We start from the raw sequence: 6,908 nt of genomic DNA, 5'->3' as shown, positions 1-6,908 counted from the left end.
ATATATACTGTATATATATATATATATATATATATATATACACATACTGTGTATATTATATTTGTTTTATATATATATATATATATATATATATATATATATATATATATATATATATATATATATATATATATAAATATATTAGATATATACTGTATAGGTATACATATATATAATATATACTGCATGCTTATGCTCACATGTTTTATTTGAAACACCACCTTCTCAAAGTGTGCTGTTAAAAGACTGTATACAGCACAATGCAATTAAGCTTAAGGTTATGCAGGCAAGAACTATAGAAAGACACCTGAAAAAAAAATGTATTTCACAAGCACTTTTTGTGACAAGTATTTATCGTAATGAGCATCAACTAATTGACCTGTAAGGTGAAAAGTTTTGTATGAATTTGAAATTTTTGCCTTGCCTGCACTTCTACAAAGTGGTTCTCACACTGTATATATCATCTTGTCTAACTCAAGGCTTTCTGGGCTGTAAAACATGAGAATGCAGAGTCTTCTTAACATCCAGTAAATATAAATGCATATGGTTATCTGTGCGTTTAACATTTTAAGGGTTTCAGTAAAGAAATATAAAAAAATCTCACTAATTTGGGTGAGTAATTAAATCTAATGAGGTGTGTCCTAAATGAATGACCTTCTTCAATGTCAAAATTTTAACTCAATATTTACATATTTTATTGTTTTACATTTGTACATGGCTTTTAAAGGCTTTATATTTTTTTAAATTCCACGTAACTCAGAGATTTACAGCATAATTGCTTTGATTTGTTAAAACCTCATCTACATTGTAGGCAGTCTGTGTATTAAAAATCCTAATCAGATTAAAGTAAGTATTTTTAACTGTTTTTCAATTACATGCTGCAATGTGCCCTTTGCATTTATTGAAGCTGCTTTTGTGGAAGCTGATCATTCTGTATCCACTAGAGGGCAGTTACTATATACAGTTTTCAGAAAGCTGCCCTGTTTTATTTTCAGTCTGGAATATTAAATTTGTCTCAGTGTTAAATACCATTGCATTGAAAATTAAATTGAACATAGCAACATAATAACAAAGAATACTTACTCAGTAATTAAGGTGACTTAAATAAACATGACAAAGAGGAAAAGGCAAGAAAGTGTATCTTTTGGAATACAATGTATATACTTAAGACTACAGATCTTACATATTGTTTTGTCTAATTTTGAAAACTGAGAAAGAAGGTTGTCGAAATGCTGTCCGAAGCAAATTTCCTGCATGGCAGAGGTCACCTACAGAAAACATACATCGTTTTGACCACCTGGGCTCATTTTTTTGGTACTCAGCACATCTTATATGAGCTGCTGGTTATTTTTATTTTATTGTTTTAAATTATTTGCTTGACTGACAAAGACAAAGTGTGGTTGCAGTGATGGGAGTTATGTAAATTAAGGCCACCCGAGTCATGGTAAAAAGGCACGATACATTTGTGGGTAAGACTGAACATGTTTGGTAGATGTCCAGTGGGTTATCATTCTGTTCTTGCAAGGAGTCCATCTACACAATATAAACATTAGCAGCATTTTCCAACACTTCATATTGAATAAAAAATATGGGAGCATACTAATTGGTTTTAGTCACATCTGGAAAAAATAAATTGACAGCCGCTTGTAAAACAAAGTTGCGGTTATGCATCAAAAAGCAGTAGCGACAAAAAGAATTAATTGAAGTGATGATGTCATGTGCAAAAAACTGCTCGGGCTCAGTTAAATCTCAGTAACACTTCAGTTTATAGGGTTGTAAATGACGTGCTACATTTGTGTAATAATATGTTACCGGTGAATTATGCATTAACAATGCGCTTATATGTGAAAAGATCCCCTGCCTTTCATTCCTTCCAGCTGAGCTCACTTTCTTTATAATTTATGACAGCACACCATTTAGTAAATATACAGAAGTTGTGATATATTTGATATGCACCTGAAAATATGAAGCAAAAATGAAAATATTTAATTCATTTTCTGTAATCCTTTTTCAATTGTATAATATGCCTGAAATTTATCCAATTATCCTGGCCATTCTTTGGACTGTTTACTTTAGTGCAGGATTCATGCCTACTATAGCAGCATCAGGCACAAGACGTGTATTAGGAATTAATTATCCATCCATTATTAGAGCCTTTCCCAGCAGCACCATACACAAGGCAGGAACCAACCCAGAATGTGGCAGCACTACTGTACATCGCAGAGCACACTCACACACATATCCACACATCAGCTTACTTGGAGTCAGCCATCTGAATGGATGGAACGGGCGCTGAGCAGGCTCCTGTGGAGAATCCACTGCATCCACTGAACAGTATCATCTCAAGACAGAGGAGCAACTTTAGCGACAGACTGCTGTCACTTTCCTGCTCCACTGACAGACTGAGATCATTCCTCCCCCACACTATGCGACTCTTCAATTCCACCCGGGGGGGGGGGGGGGGGGTAAACGTTAACATTATTCAAACTTATTGTCTGTCTGTTATACCTGCATTGTTATCACTCTTTAATTTAATATTTTCTTTATCAGTATGCTGCTGCTGGAGTATGTGAATTTCCCCTTGGGATTAATAAAGTATCTATCTATCTATCTATCTATCTATCTATCTATCTATCTATCTATCTATCTATCTATCTATCTATCTATCTATCTATCTATCTATCTATCTATCTATCTATCTGAATATCATGTGCTTTTTGGTGGGAATAAAACTCATGAATATTATTATTATAACATAATATTAGTGTGAACCCTTGAATTAATAACGTATTGTAACTCTAAGTAATTCTTGTTAATATAGTACCTAACACAGAAATGTTTAATGCCGAGAATTTCCAAAAGCAGACATGATCATTTATTTGTTTATTCACTTATTTCTTATTTGTGGCAGAGTGCACTTGAGCAAGAAGCATGTCGGAAGATGTTTCAGTCTACATTATATCAATAGCAGATTATAGCCTTGTTTAGGCTTTGACTGAGGGATCTGCACTTCAAGGGCAGTAGCTGTGACAGAAAACTGGGGTTCAGCAAAGTGTCTGTTGAATGGCTGATCCAGGTTTGCATTTTAGCTTTAAATCACGTTTTACCTTGTAGCTATGGAAGATTACTTGTGCCAAAATGAAATGCAATCCAATGTGTTAACTACACTGCAATGCAATGCATGTGCACGTGGTGCATTAAAGTTCAGCACAGCTTTATTGTGATATAATTAAAAACATATCAACCAAATGTTTGATTGATTTTCACTATGGCATGCAATTTCCATGTCATTAAAATGGAATACGAAAGTGTATTGCATTTTCATTCATGTCGATAGAACTAACTAACTAACTTGGGCGGAGTGGTGGCTCTGAGGCTAGGCATTGGCAATTGGAAAGTTGCCGGTTCGAATCCTATAAACGCCAAAAGTGACTCTACTTCATTGGGTCTTTGAGCAAGGCCCTTAACCTGCAATTGCTCTGTCCAGGGTATGATATTAATCTGCATGCAGTCCTGTAGGCCTTCCAACATGCAGGGAAAAACCTGGGGGTTGGTGTCAGAATTGGCACTCCAGCCACCATAAAAAACCTCACACTGTTCCATTTCATCTGAACTAGTGTGGTGCTGAGGTGTCACCCATTGCATGGCTGCACACAGGTCCTAATCTGGGATCCTGTGTTGGTTTGTCATGTGGTGGGTGCAGCAATGCGCTGTATCTGCATGTGCTCCTAATCTCTTTCTCTCATAGAACTAAAAGAAAAGCAAACATTCTGAGTGTACTGTATTTCAATTGAAGACCATGCATTAATCATGCCAAAACTGAATGTACTCAAATGACCAATGAGCATCAAAATATGGGACAAGGAGTATCAACAGTTGGGGTGCAAGATGTTCCAATCACCAGTGTGTTCATCCAGAGCTAAAGATAGTGAATGAGGATTTAATGAGGCAGAGAATCCTCCGTCTCATTGAACAAGTGAAGCTGTTGATATAAATGATGGTTTCATTCTCTTCCAGTATGACTGAAGCAGCAACAGGAAAAGACTTTACAACTGTTACACCTACATCATTTAAATGCATTCAGAAGATAAAGTCCTAAAAAAGCTACAGCAAATGGTTATGTAGATCATCAACTGGGACATCCAAATGCCAATATTTTCCTAAATATGGTCTGTAAATACCTGCAGATTGCAATGGCAATAACGGATATTCCTAAACGTCTTGAAACATCAGTGAGGACTATCAGAAAAAGAATGGAACAATATAATATAGGGCAAGCATAATTCATTATTTATACTACTTAACATAAAAGTAAACTTTTTTAGTGAGACTGAAAACTTCCCACCATATTGGTTAATCACTCTACATTGATGAAATTTATGCTTGCCATCAAAACACAGAAATGTTTAGAAGTGAAATGTCTCGTACCCTAACTGTTGATGCTCCTTACCCCAACTTTTGAAGCTGGTTGGTCAGTTGATTATATTCAGGTTTGATGTGATTAATGCATGCTCTTCAGTTGAAATGCAGTACACTCAGAGGAGCTGCTAAGTGAAATGTAATACATTTGCTTTGCTTGTAGTTATGACACCCGATCTATGGACATGAATCAAAATGCAAATCACTTTTGTATTACAATTTTATACTGAGATGAAAACTGAATCGATCAATTGGTTGATAGGTTTTTAATTATGACACAATAAAGCCAAGCCAAAATTAAATACACCACATGCATATATATTGTGTTGCAGTGTAGTTAAGATATTGGATTGCATTTCATTTTGGCACGAATAATCTTCCATATAAAGCAGTCAGTATATTGCAAGTAACAAAAATAGGAACATGATGTTATTTTTCACTAATTAGTAACTGAATATAACAGTGTATACTTACATTCCAAACATTTGCATCTCAAGCATTTAATAAAGCTGTAGAGTGAAAATTGCACCGTGAAATAGCATAGAGTTCATAAAAACCTTTTAATTCAATTTGCTTACACTCTAATTGAAATATAGTATTTCCTACTATGGCATTCCTCATTTTACCAGGCCCAAACTCCCTTCTCATTAATGGGTCTCTGAGTAATTAATAAAGCTTTATTGGAAACATCGAGCCGTTACTCTTAAAACAGTGTGCTAACATTTTAGTAAATAAAGTTCATCAAGTAAACTTTAATCTGTCATTGATGTACTTGATTTTTTAGGAGAGCGTAATTCGATTGCATAGCTTTGTAATTGTGTCCCTTTGAGTTAAACTACGATGCTTAACTTATTCTCTTATTTTTCATCTTTATTGTAATATGTTGTTAACTTTAAGTCCTATCATTTCATCTCTAATACATGAGACAAGCTGTTTTTACATACTGTCATTAGAGAATATGATTCCAGCATGAATCGTTAAAAAGAGTTTTAAAGCACAACACAAAATTAACAGCCGATTGATTTCCTTGCTTTAAGGTTAATAACCTTTAGCTGTCTTTTTCATAACTGTGATAGCCTAACATTCTCTTAAAAAATCTGCGGTAGTAGTACTGGTATTGTCATATGTACAGAGTATGGCGTACTTTCTTGTCTGACCAACATGCAACATGTCGGTACTGTCTGGCTCTGTAATGACAAGAATGTATTAAAATACAAGACTTAATGTTACTTATTAGACATGAATCAGCTTCTCTGGTGTGTCTGTATTCTTTACTCCTGTTTCTATGCCTCTTCTTCAGCCACCCTGACAGTTTCTAAAATTGTTTGAGAAAAACTCCATTGAAACATTTTCATAACAAGTACCACTCATAAAAATCCGTCCATCTTCCTAACACGTTTTTCCAGGACTGGGTCGCAGGGAAGCTGGAGCCTATCCCTGCTGTCATGAGGTGCTAGGAAGGAGCAACACCTGAACAGGGCACCAGCCCATCGCAGGGGGAACACACACATGGGCCAATTTAGCAATGGACTGTGTCGGAAACCAGAGCTCCCAGAAGAAACTCACCCAGACACAAGGAGAACATGCAAATTCCACAAAGGGAACATCTGGGGTGGTAACCTGGGTCTCCTTAGTGTAAGCCAGCAGCACTACCACACCACCCACTCAAAGTAATATAGGTGAAAAAAACTACAACTATGAGCTCACTCTGTAATGTGTCATCATTATATTTTCATTTCACTGAAAATTCCATAGGAGGAGGTGGAAGCTGTCGGGGATAAGGTCATTGGTGATATAAACAACCATTCTGGCTTGACCAAATTAAACTATTTTAGAATATTATTTCTTGGAAGACGTTATAAAAGTATGTTGTCTTTCAAAATAATTTATTTTGGTTGTTCTATTGAGGCGGCATGGTGGCGCAGTGGGTAGCGCTGCTGCCTCGCAGTTGGGTGATCTGGGGACCTGGGTTCGCTTCCCGGGTCCTCCCTGCGTGGAGTTTGCATGTTCTCCCCGTGTCTGCGTGGGTTTCCTCCGGGCGCTCCGGTTTCCTCCCACAGTCCAAAGACATGCAGGTTAGGTGGATTGGCGATTCTAAATTGGCCCTAGTGTGTGCTTGGTGTGTGGGTGTGTTTGTGTGTGTCCTGCGGTGGGTTGGCACCCTGCCCAGGATTGTTTCCTGCCTTGTGCCCTGTGTTGGCTGGGATTGGCTCCAGCAGACCCCTGTGACCCTGTGTTCGGATTCAGCGGGTTGGAAAATGGATGGATGGATGGATGTTCTATTGAAAGGATAAATAAAACATTGTTCTTTGTGGCTGCGGCCATGCATAAATGAAAAAAAAAAATCAAGATGAAAAACAAGTCCTGCTTTTCTAAATGTCCTATCTAAGATTCTTATGCTTCACCAGTATGTGACAGATACCTTTTTATCTTAAAGTCATGACATGAAAGAACTAGAAGTGTTACAAGTGATAGAAACTGGACTGATT

This window comes from Erpetoichthys calabaricus, chromosome 7 (genome assembly GCF_900747795.2).
Source record: "Erpetoichthys calabaricus chromosome 7, fErpCal1.3, whole genome shotgun sequence".
NCBI classification, from domain to species: Eukaryota; Metazoa; Chordata; class Cladistia; order Polypteriformes; family Polypteridae; genus Erpetoichthys; species Erpetoichthys calabaricus.
Note: the sequence above shows the minus strand (reverse complement) of the source record.